The sequence below is a fragment of the Spinacia oleracea genome, chromosome 1, assembly GCF_020520425.1.
Source record: "Spinacia oleracea cultivar Varoflay chromosome 1, BTI_SOV_V1, whole genome shotgun sequence".
Lineage (NCBI taxonomy): Eukaryota > Viridiplantae > Streptophyta > Magnoliopsida > Caryophyllales > Amaranthaceae > Spinacia > Spinacia oleracea.
In genome coordinates, this window is record NC_079487.1 from 38,441,711 (window position 1) to 38,455,083 (window position 13,373).

The following is a 13,373-nucleotide window of genomic DNA, read 5'->3' on the forward strand; positions in this document are numbered from 1 at the left end:
GATCTTATTTTATTTCTTTGCCTAGTGGGTTTGTTTTGGAACTAGAAAACTGTTACTATGTTCCTAGTATAACCAGAAACATCATTTCCGTTTCAAGTTTGGATTCTAAAGGTTTTAGTTTTCAATTTAAAGACAATAGTTGTTCTTTTTCTTTGAATGGAATGTTTTATGGTTCAGCACAACAAGAAAACGGTCTTTATGTGCTAGATACGAGCAAACACATTTATAACATAAATACCAAAAAGGCTAAAACTGGTGATTCGGATCTCACATTTCTGTGGCATTGTCGATTAGGCCATATAAACATAAAGCGCATGGAATTACTTCAACGGAAAGGAATTCTAGAATCATTCGACTTAGAGAAGATTGATCAATGCGAATCTTGTTTACTTGGCAAAATGACAAAGCAACCTTTCTCAAAGGTGGGAGAAAGAGCAAGCGAACTACTAGGGCTAATACATACAGACGTATGTGGGCCTATGAGTACGAAAGCTAGAGGTGAGTTCAGCTATTTCATAACGTTTATGGACGACTTCAGTAGATATGGCTATATTTACTTAATGAAGCACAAGTCTGAATCGTTTGAGAAATTCCGAGAATTTCAAAATGAAGTAGAGAATCAACATGGCAAGAAAATCAAAGCTCTAAGATCGGATCGAGGAGGTGAATATCTTAGCCACGAGTTTGATGACCATCTAAAAGAATGCGGTATTCTTCCTGAATTGACTGCTCCGGGGACACCTCAATGGAATGGAGTGTAAGAACGGAGAAATAGGACCTTACTCGATATGGTCAGGTCAATGATAGGTCAGGCCGAACTTCCTTTACAGTTCTGGGGACATGCGTTGCAAACTGCAGCACTCACACAGAATTGTGCTCCGTCAAAAGCTGTTGGAAAGACTTCATACGAATTATGGACTGGGAAACTTCCAAAGTTGTCTTTTCTGAAGATTTGGGGTTGCGAAGCATATGTCAAGCGATTAATTTCGGACAAGCTACAACCTAAATCTGACAAATGTTTCTTCGTTGGGTATCCAAAAGAAACTATGGGGAATTATTTCTACAACAAGTCAGACAACAAGGTATTCGTTGCTCGTGACGGTGTCTTTTTGGAAAGAAATCATATTTCCAAATTGACAAGTGGGAGAATAATAGACCTCGAAGAGATTCGAGATGCACAACGAACTCAGAACTCTTTAGAAGCAGTTCAAGTTGATGAACCTCCAAGGTCTTTAGAAGAGCCAGTGGGAGTAGTTCCTCAAAACGTTGTTGCCCCTCGTAGGTCAAATATAACTATTATTCAGTCGGACAGATGGACAGGCGTCCTCTTGACTGAAAACATAGACGTTCTCATATTGGATAGTGATGAACCTTTGACTTACAAGCAAGCTATGACGAGCCCAAGCTCCATTAAATGGTTAGAGGCCATGCAATCTGAAATAGACTCCATGTCTGAAAATCCAGTCTGGGATTTGGTTGATTTGCCGGATGGGTTCACACCTATCGGATGCAAATGGGTCTTCAAGTTGAAGAAAGACAAAGATGGAATTGTATACATATACAAGGCTAGATTGGTAGCAAAAGGTTACAGGCAAGTTCACGGCGTTGACTACGATGAAACCTTTTCTCCAGTCGCGATGCTTAAGTCTATTCGGATAATCCTTGCGATTGCCGCTTTTCATGACTATGAAATATGGCAAATGGATGTCAAAACTGCCTTCTTGAACGGTGTTCTTGGAGAGACTGTGTTCATGACACAGCCGGAGGGTTTTGTCGATCAAAAGAACCAAGGAAAGGTATGCAAGCTTAAGAAGTCCATCTACGGACTAAAGCAGGCATCAAGGAGTTGGAATAAACGATTTGATGAAGCAGTCAATAAGTTTGGCTTCATCAAGAATCAGGACGAATCTTGTGTATACAAGAAGGTCAGTGGGAGTAAAATTGCATCCCTAGTCTTGTATGTTGACGACATACTGCTTATTGGAAACGACATTCCTATGTTGGAGTCTGTAAAGACTTGGCTCGGGAAGTGTTTCTCAATGAAGGACTTAGGAGAGGCACAGTACATATTGGGCATCAAGATCTATAGGGATAGATCTAAGAGGATGATTGGACTAGGCCAAAGCACTAACATTGACAAAGTGCTAGCTAGGTTCAATATGATGGAAGCCAAGAGAGGCCATCTACCCATGTCACATGGCGTATATCTAAGCAAGAATCAGTGTCCCAAAACATCTGATGAGCATAGAAAGATGAGTGGAATTCCATATGCTTCGGCTATTGGATCCATCATGTATGCTATGATTTGTACAAGGCCGGATGTTTCGTTCGCACTCAGTGCAACGAGCAGGTACCAGTCAGAACCAAGTGAGGCGCATTGGACTGCTGCCAAGAACATCCTAAAGTACCTGAAAAGGACTAAGGATCAGTTTCTGGTTTATGGTGGTACAGATGAGTTGATTGTTAAGGGCTATACAGACGCAAGCTTTCAAACCGACACAGATGATTTCAGATCACAGTCTGGGTTTGTGTTCTGCCTCAACGGCGGAGCAGTAAGCTGGAAAAGTGCTAAGCAAAGCACTATTGCGGATTCTACAACTGAAGCCGAGTACATTGCTGCCTCAGAAGCAGCAAAGGAAGCTGTTAGGATTCGGAAGTTCATCAAAGAACTTGGCTTTGTATTGCGACAATAGCGGAGCCATTGCCCAGGTAAAGGAGCCTAAGAGCCACCAGAAGTCCAAGCACGTACTGCGGCGATTTCATATACTTCGAGAGATCGTTGAAAGAAAGGAAATCAAGATTTGCAAGGTTGGAACTGACGACAACGTCACGGATCCATTGACTAAACCGTTGCCACAAGTGAAACACAACGCACATGTAGCAACTATGGGAATCAAGCATGTTGGAGAATGGCTTTGATTTTCTAAGTATTGTTTTAGAACATCTGTTAGATCTATGTTTAAAACAATTGGTTTAACCATTTCATATTTATGAAATTTATTTATTTCATATTCATTTAATTATGGTTTAGAATTAAATGATAAGTCCATGTGATTCAAATCATTCAAATGGGATGTCAAGATGGATTCTTTGACAAAGAAACACCCATAAGTGAACTTGAATATTGAAGTCACAAAGGATCCCTAATCCAGGTCATTGAAAGGTGGACGACCAATGACTAATGAAGATTAGATTGCAAGTAGATTACTTAGTTCTTTTTCTTGAACTAGAGTGACTGGATGTCAGAATCTTTTGCATAGATACTTATTGGATCTTGTATCGGATTGACCAAGAGAACGCTTTAAGAGATTACAGTCATGTCATAGGTAGTACTCATTAATGGTGATTAGAAACCGTTCCTCAGAACATGAGCGATTATGTCTGCTCGTTTGAGAATTAGTTCGCTTTGATACTAGCTAAACGTCGCACCGTAAAAGGAGGCTATAAAAGCAGTTATTGGGCGTACTATGAATCAAAGTGAGTGTTCATAGATTGCAAGAATGGATTGTCCTCCTATCTTTGATAGGATATGGTGTTGTTGTGTAACAAGGCCTCTCGGAGAGTTAGATACTGTAAAATGCATGGCCGTGCTAAGAATGGTTAGGCTTAACCTTCTGCAAAAGTTTGACAGTTGAACTCTGTAATCCGAGAAACACTTCTGGACCTAATAAGGATGGCTTGAATCTTACCTTATGTTCAGTAAGTAACACTAAGTGACAAAGGAATGTGGATGCACACTTTTCTGAATGACAAGTGGGAGATTGAAGGAAATATGTCCTTCACCCAAGGTGCATTAAGTCTAATACCAAGGTTCAGATTAATAGCGAACAATTAATTCAGTGAGATCAAGTGATCGGAACAGCTAGCTGGAGCAATGCTTCCGATCAGTGAGTTCTAATGGATATTGAACTCACATCTTACTCTTGACTGAACCTACAAGGTCACACCAATGACACGTAACAGATCACCGGATTATAAGAATCGGAAATTCATTTAATATCTTTTCGGGAATTAGTTGGAAAACGTATTATACGATACGACCTTGCATCGGAATCGTATATCGTATCGCGAATATTCGTAAGCTGGGCAAAACGAATAAATCGTATTGTACGACGGTGATTCGTCGTATACGAAACGATAAATAATATATCGGAAATATATTAATCGCGGATACGGAAAGGGGCAACGCTGCCAGCCCAACGAGCCAAGGCGCGCATGCGCGCAAGGCCCACTGGGCGTAGCAGCGAGCCAGCGCGCAAGGCCCAAGCCTTGCCTGGGCGCGCGCGCGCACGCGAGGTACAGCAGCAGCAGCGCACACAGCGCGGCCCAAGGCCCAGCGCCTGTGTGGCTGTGCGCGTGTGGGCTTGCACGGACGTGGCTGGCTGGCGCATGGCCTATGTGCCTTGGCCGGTTGATATTATAACCTAAGGGTTATAATATTATTCCAACTCACGTTTTCCAATAACCTAATGCAAAATCAGATTCTAACCAAAGGAAAGAGAAACCCTAAACATTTGTGCCTCCATTAGAATTGTTCTTCCCAAAAGCACAAACTCTTGATCGATTGTCTAAGCTACGATAATCAAGACGGATCTGATCGTGTCGGTGAACCAAGTAGAGGAAAGACAAGTGGAGTTCTTTGTTCGTGTTCGTTGACGGATTATTGTGGAAAACACGCTTCGAATGTAAGTTTGCTTAATCTGTGGTTTATACATGTTTCCTGGCTTTTGGGATTGTTCCGCACATGTTATTATGTTTAACTGTATTCCCCTACATTTAGAACATGAGCTTGAAAATTTAGAACATGTATATATGTATATGTGTTGACTAGGTTCTCATATTCTAGATTTAGAACATGGTTGAATAAATTTAGATCATGTTTGAATAAATTTATAACATGGTTGAACAAATTTAGAACATGGTTGAATAAATTTAGAACATGGTTGAATAAATTTAGAACATGGTTGAATAAATTTAGAGCATGATCTTGAAAATTTAGAACATGGTTGAACAAATTTAGAACATGGGTGAATAAATTTAGAACATGGTTGAACAAATTTAGAACATGGTTGAACAAATTTAGAACATGAGCTTGAAAATTTAGAACATTGTGAATAAATTTTTAACATGGTTGAACAAATTTAGAACATGGAGAGTGTAAAAGTGTTCTTACATAAGGAGGTGTTCTTACCGGATCCCTCCCCTATATATATATATATATATATATATATATATATATATATATATATATATATATATATATGTATATATATATATATATATATATATATATATATGTATATATATATATATATATATATATATATATGGAGAGAGAGAGAGATGATAGGTGTATTTTCCGTCGTTGATAGAAAACAACCTATGCAAACAATATTTATAAAACCACTCAACTAACCGGCTAGCGGTAAGCAAAGAGATCGTCCCAAAGAAACGGTGGTTATCGAGTTTGAAAGTCAATCTAGTTCGAACAAGAATTTGGTTTTGAATTGTCACTTTTAAGAATCTAAAAACTACGAATTATGCTAAATTGAATCAAGAAAGGGAGATGTTAGGGAGTCGGGGATAGACTGGGGAAATCGGTGGAAATGAATTCAACTATCTAGCAATGATGATCATGCAACGAAGTGACGATTAGGCAAATAGCATCTAAAGACGAACCCGCCACCTCTCGGATAGGGAATGCTAAGCGTCTAATCCACGGAATAGCTTTCGCCTAATCCTAGATTAAACTAACTAGCATATAATAGGCACCGCCATTTGATCACACAAGATAGGCCCACAATCTCTTGCCAAACCTAACCTATGGTTTCACGTGATTCTAATCGAATAGCATTTGCAACTACCAATCAATTAGCATGGATGTCCTATCATCAAATCATATTTAATCACATGAATCAATCAACAATCAATCATCAATTTCCCCTAATTAAGCCCCTAGATTCTCCCCTTTCCCTAACCTAATTCTACTCACTAATCATTCTAGAAAATTAAGCAATCCATTAATTCTAAGCTAGCAAGCATGAAATTGAAGGAGTAAGAGAAGAGAATTTAAGAATTCAATTGCACAATCAACTAGGAATTAAGAATCAAAGTAACTTCAATCAATGAAATCAAGAATTCAAGAAATTAAGGAATTGAAGAACAATCAACAACAAAGCAAGAGCAAGAATTAAGAAACTAAGAATTAAATTGCAAAATTGAAGGAGAGTTAAGAAGGATTACAAATTGAAGCTTGAATGGAGGAGAGTTTCTCTCTCTCTAGAATTGCTGAAAATCTACTTTTAGAATCTCCAATTATCAACTAAAATTCTACTCTCTACAAAATAAATCGAAAAATCTATTTATAAGTTTCCCCAAATAGAAGCCAGAAATTCGAATAAGAGCAGCCCGCGCAGCGATTCGGTCGCACGTACCCACTGTGCGACCGAACGTAAATGACTTTGTTCGACCAAATGCAGTCCTGTGCGAGCAAAGACAGCGAAGATCATTTCCTTCGTCCTGTGCGACCGAACGTAAAATCCTGTTCGGTCGATTGGGGTTTCTTTGGCTCAAGTCTCCTTTGCAGCACTATTCGGTCGAACAAGAAGAACTAATCAGGCGCACAACTTTTGTGCGGTCGAACTCAAAAAGCTGTGCGATCGAACAAATGTTGTGCTGTCGATCATAAGGCCTGGTGCGGTCGTTTTCCAATTTTGGGACATTCTGTCTTAGAAATCCATTCTGTGCGACCGAACAACAGAGGGCATTCGATCGCACAAAACTGGAAATTCCTTAAGTCCATTTGCACTGCTCTATTTGGGCGCACAAACCATCACTCGATCGCACAAGCCCTGTTTTGGCTCGATTCTACTTGTTTTCCATCACTTTTTATCATAATCACCTGTAAAGCATAAGATGGAACGAAAATTATAAAATGCACACAAAAAGCTATAAAAACTATAAAAAAGCATAAAAACTAACATAAAATCCTAAGCTAAGAGCGACATAAATGTCGCTCATCAAACTCCCCCAAGCTAAGCGTTTGCTAGTCTCTAGAAAACTAAACTCAACTAAGGAAGAATGAGCAACTAATCAGATTCTAAAAATTTACCAAAATCAAAATCTAGCAAATCTAATCAAGGCAAGACTAAAATGGAAAACACAAACCAAGAAAAGAAAGAAAGAAAAGAAGAAGAAAAGAAAAGAGAAGAAAAGAAATTAAACTACAAAATTCAAGATGGGCTTTATTGTGGAACATGTATAGAAGAACACTAATATTATTAATCAAATAAATGAGTACAGGCTAACTAATGTCCTAAACCGAGTGAAAGATTCGAGCGTCAAGCAAAGTGAACTAAGGGAAAGCACTAGTCAATCCCCCTACATCCGGGCATACCACGTCAAATCTGTAGATCTTATCCACCCTTGAGAATAGCGTCTCAAGACACCCCGAAGGCGCCAGAAAATCAACATTAGGCTACCCGACATCTTAGCATGACAACCTTGTTCCGTAAGCTTGACGAAACCCTCCCTCCACCGACAATGACTCAACTCTAAAGGGTCAAGAGGGCTTTTAGGGCGTAACGTAGGCTAGGGGTAAGGCGCGGAACAAATTTGGCCATTTGGTGCTCATACCTAAAGTGAAGCGCAATGATAGAACTAAACTCAAGCATTTTGAACCAAACACAAACTCGTACCACTTATTTGGGGTACCCCCAAGTTTATTCAACAACAATTCTAAACTACAACTCTTTTTTTGCGTTTTTTCCTTGATTTGATTTTCCTCTTTTTTTGTGTTTCAAATGAAACTTTTCATGCCTTGTTTTTTTTTATCAATTTTTGGCTTTTTTTTTTCAAAACTTTACTCTTTTTTTTTGCTTTTGCAACAATTATTCACTATATACAACATTCTTCCAAAACTTTGCCATTCATACCAAACAACATTCATTCCTCAACTTTGCATAATTACTCCAAAACAACAAGCATCATAACTCTAAGCTTCACTATCACTTCTAAGGGTGAAAACAAAACAAAGGCTATTAGGCTTGTAATGTGCTCATAAGAAATGAAGGGTCAAGGCTCAAATGGCTAGCAAAGGGGCAAATGCAAACAAAAACATATGAGAAAAATAAGAAAATAAAGTCCTAAACTAGAAAGAAAAATAGTCATCGAAAGAAATGCCTCTATCGTCCCCTAAAGTAGTTCGGTCGCGGTCTCGGGAAGGAAATGATCAAACTCGGGAGACAAGAAAGTCAATGCTAAGGATCCATGCCACTCAATATATGAAAATGTGTTTGGGCTTATTTTGAACATGAACCTCACATGGGAGCAAATACCACTCTATCCGGTTTCAAGTCACTAGAGAAATCAACACCATCTTACCACAAGCCAAGAGTTCATGACGCATGCTACCCATAGTTCAACCAACTTTCTTGACACCAAATCCTAGACTCGACCCAAGACATTAAGAACCGTGTAAAAATCTACCAATTAGGAATAAAAGCATTCAAATCTACAAGTTCCAATTTTATATGCCCCAATCAAGAATAATGCCTAAGAAAACCTAGAAAAACTTGCCTTGACAAAAAGGAAATCAAAACAAAAGAAAAAGGAAGAAAATAAGAAAACACACAAAAAGGGAAACAAAAAGAAACAAACAAAACAAACAAAAAGAAAAGAAACTAAAATCAAACTAAATCAATCTAAAAACAAAGAAACAAGCACATAATGGTATGATTCATAGCAATGAGCATCAACAAGTAGCCAACCACACAACAAAACTCCCCCCAAGCTAGAATTAGGCCATGTCCTCACGGCCTAAACCCAAGCAAGGAGGGGCACAACTACCCATCCAACCAAAGGCCCCAACATGATGTATGCCCGTCCCCCAAAGTATGCAATAGAGTTAGAAGGATGTTATCGGAATTGTCGTGGGAGCAAGTTCCGCAAAGAGCCGTTAAAACCCGAACAAACTCACCAAAATAAAGACAGGTAAGGCAAAAGGTGGAAAGTGTGAACCCACCGCAATGAAACATACCAAAACAATGCATAGAAGCCGCGGGGTGCCTCCCGGGAGCGCTCGTTTAACATCATTAGCTTGACGAATCCCCCCAAAAGGTCAAGGGGGGTCAAAGACAACCAACCTTGGGTCAACACTAGTCAACATGCATTTCTTTGCCCCTTTGGGCACAAAGTTCTTACCGACATCACCATTCAAGAGGCGGAAACCAAATAATCCACCAACATGCCCCTCCTCGGGACTCGATGGACTCTTAGCTGACTTCTTGGCTTTCTTAGCCGATCCATGAAACACTTTGGAGGGTCTAGCTCCATTATCATCATCAACATGCATTTCAAATATCTCGGGGATGGTTACAACATCTTCAAGCTCATCCCCAAGCGCCTTTGGGACTCCATGGACATTCTTGTCATCAAGAGAGGACCTAGCAAGCTCATTAGCACACTTAGAAACATGAAAATTGTTAGAAGAATTAGCACAAGAGTGGTTGTTCTCAACACTAGCAAGAGTTTCAATTTTCATGCAACTTTTAATTTTAGAGCAACAATGTTCATCAATTGCAAGCTTGAAACTAGCCTTGGCGTCTCCCGCTTTCAAAGTGATTTCCTTCTTGCACATCGATAAGAGCACCCGCGGTGGCCAAAAATGGCCTCCCCAAGATAATGGGGGTATGGGCATCCTCATCAATGTCCAAGACGACAAAATCCACAAGGAAATTAAGCTCGCCAACCACTAGGGGAACATCCTCAACCTTGCCAATAGGATACTTGACCGAACGGTCGGCAAGTTGCAAGGTGATGTTGGTTGGGACAAGATCTCCAACGTCAAGCTTGGAAAACACCGAATAAGGTAGTATACTAACGCTAGCACCCAAATCACACAAGGCATTGCTTATTTCAAGCTCCTTAATAGCACAAGGGATAGAAAAACTTCCCGGGTCTTTGAGTTTGGGTGGCGTTTTGTTAAGAATGATAGCACTACAATTCTCGGTGAGGTTCACCGTCTCCTTTACCTCAAGATCTCGCTTCCCACTCAAGATTTCATTGAGAAATCTCGTATAAGAAGGCATTTGTTTCAAAGCATCCGTAAAGGGGATAGTGACATACAATTGTCGAAGAATCACAAGAAATTTTGCGAATTGCACATCCCATTTGTGTCTATGGGGATAGGGGGAAAAGGAGTTGGGAGAGGAGGAAGAGGAGTCTCCTTCTACTTATCACCATCACTCATGTCGTCGACACGAGACTTCTCTTCCGCATCATCACGGACCGAGGACTCATTTCCCATAGAACTCTCACCCCTAGACCTAGGAGCTTCAACATGCGTAGCACTATCATCTAAGGTCTTCCCGCTCCTTGTCACAATGGCATACAATTGCTTAGGAGGTTGACCTTGGGGTGGGAGACTTGTATGCACTTGTTGCTCTTTAATAGTGCTAGCTAGTTGAGCAAGTTGGGTCTCAATCATCTTCAAGTGAGTGTTGGATTGTTTGAATCCATCCTCAAACTCGACATTCTTCTTGGCTTGCGCCCCCACAAACGACTCCATGAGAGCCTCAAGATTCGACTTGAGAGGCGGGAGTGGTGGAGGTGCAACGCCATAACCACTAAGGTTTGCTTGATATTGGTTGCCAAAGGTCCTCGGTCCATTGAATCCGGGAGGTGGCAATTGAGATGCACCATAAGGAACTCCTGAGTTCAAAGGATAACCCCCACTTGAGGCACCCCTAAATTGCCCATAAGAGTAGTTATAACTCCCTTCACCTTGATGGTTGGGATTATAATCCCCTTGGTTGTATTGGCCTTGATTGCCAAAACCTTGAGCTTGACCATAGGGCGCTTGGCTTTGATAGCCTTGTGCTCTATAGCCACCTCCATTTTGGCTATCATACCCACTTCCTTGGCCATAGCCTTGGTGGGGACCATACATGGAGGGCCCTCTAGGTTGCCTAGCAAAATTAGGATTGTTAGGGTTATCATTCCTAGACCTCTCATTTATGGCATTAGAATACTCTACATCAAACTCTCCTTCATACGAAGGGCCATAATCCACAAATGACAAGTTATGAACTAAGGGGCATGCATCGGCGGAATGACTATAGTCTTGGCAATTCTCACAAAAGAATGTGCCCGGGGGCATTGAGCCATAAGAACTAACCTTTCCCTTCCCCTTAGAGAGAAGAGTGGCCGGGGGAGGAGGGATTATAAACGGTGATGGCGATTGGCTTGGTGTATTTTCGAGCTTCTCCAAGCGTGAGGTAAGCTTCTCTATCATCCGTGCTTGCTCTATGGCGTACACCGAACCCTTACCATCTTCACTTCTACCTTTCCCATCATAATTCCTTGTGCCTACATGCCAAGATTGGTAGTTTTGAACTACATCCTCAATGATTTCCTCTATTTGATCCTCAGTTTTATTCATAACGGGGCCTCCCGCGCCCGCATCAAGACTTGTCTTCGAACTTGGACTCAACCCCAAGTAAAATGTTTGGAGGACCAACCATTTAGGAATCCCATGGTGTGGGCATTCCCTTTGGTACTCCTTGAAACGATCCCAAGCTTCGAAGAGTGACTCATCTCGCTTTTGCTCAAAGGATTGGATCTTGTGGCGATACTCCGCCGTCTTCCCATGCGAGTAGAACTTGTTTAAGAATGCACTTGTCACTTCGGTCCAAGTGCGAAGTGAGTTGGGCTTGACCTCCTTGTCAAGCCAATCACTTGCTCGCCCAAGTAGAGAGAACAGAAACAATGTCAACCTCACATAATTCGATGTGACACCATTGTGCTTGATTGTGTCACAATAGTGCTCGAACTGTTTGAGATGTTCGTGAGGTGATTCATTACTCTTCCCACAAAAGGGGTGGCTTTGCACCAAATTGATCAAGGCGGGCTTGATCTCAAAGTTGTTGGCACCCGTTGTTGGGGCTTGAATACCACATGTAGCTTCGAATGCCCCCGGTATTCCCAAGTTCTTAACCGGGAGCGCCATGTTCTCAAACACTTGCTCACTCTCTTGTTGTTCCTCACCAACACTAAACGATGCGAATCTGTTATTGCTTGATCAGCTAGACCGTACACGCCTTTGTCTCCTAAGTGTCCTCTCCAATTCAAGGTCAAGAGGATGGAGGATCCTTTGACGAGCACGCCCCCTAACAAGCATACAAACTCAAGAAAAACCGTGAGCAATGCCAAGGAAAAAGAAAGCTAAGAGAAATTGCAATATTTTTGTATTTTCTAATGATGAACTAGTCTCAACTAAAACTAAAAAACAACAACCGTTCCCCAGCAACGGCGCCATTTTGATAGGTGTATATTCCGTCGTTGATAGAAAACAACCTATGCAAACAATATTTATAAAACCACTCAACTACCGGCTAGCGGTAAGCAAAGGGATCGTCCCAAAGAAACGGTGGTTAATGAGTTTTGAAGTCAATCTAGTTCGAACAAGGATTTGGTTTTGAATTGTCACTTTTAAGAATCTAAAAACGAAGAATTATGCTAAATTAAATCAAGAAAGGGAAACGTTAGGGAGTCGGGGATAGGCTAGGGAAATCGGGGGAAATGAATTCAACTATTTAGCAATGGTGATCATGCAACGAAATGGTGATTAGGCAAATGGCATCAAAAGACGAACCCGCCACCTCTCGGATAGGGAACGCTAAGCGTCTAATCCACGGAAGATCTTTCGCCTAATCCTAGATTAAACTAACTAGCATATAATAGGCATCGCCATTTGATCACACAAGATAGGCCCACAATCTCTTGCCAAACCTATCCTATGGTTCCACGTGACTCTAATCGAATAGCATTTGCAACTTCCAATCAATTAGCATGGATGTCCTATCATCAAATCATATTTAATCACATGAATCAATCAACAATCAATCATCAATTTCCCCTAATTAATCCCCTAGATTCTCCCCTTTCCCTAACCTAATTCTACTCACTAATCATTCTAGAAAATTAAGCAATCCATTAATTCTAAGCTAGCAAGCATGAAATTGAAGGAGTAAGAGAAGAGAATTTAAGAATTCAATTGCACAATCAACTAGGAATTAAGAATCAAAGTAACTTCAATCAATGAAATCAAGAATTCAAGAAATTAAGGAATTGAAGAACAATCAACAACCACTACAAGAAAATTTAGATACAGAGGCAACACCTTGAGGCAATTCATTTTTTATGGCCTCTAAAAGTGCCTTTTAGCATTAGTTAATTATGGTAGCCTCTAAAAGTTATTTTTAGGGTCGGTGAAATTTAGCCTGCCCCTAAAAGTACTTTTTAGCATTAATAAAATAATGGTTGCCCCTAAAAAGTTTCTTTAGCATCAAAAGAAATTAAGTTGCCCCTAAAAA

The 13,373-nt window shown here is 40.5% G+C and overlaps 1 non-coding gene across 1 annotated transcript; it reads left to right on the plus strand.

Annotated features, from left to right (window-relative positions):
- The first annotated feature begins 11,528 nt into the window (after positions 1–11,528).
- Positions 11,529–11,631, plus strand: LOC130466547 (small nucleolar RNA R71). Its single transcript, XR_008926756.1, has one exon. It is a non-coding gene; the product is annotated as a small nucleolar RNA R71 (small nucleolar RNA).
- Positions 11,632–13,373: the final 1,742 nt, after the last annotated feature.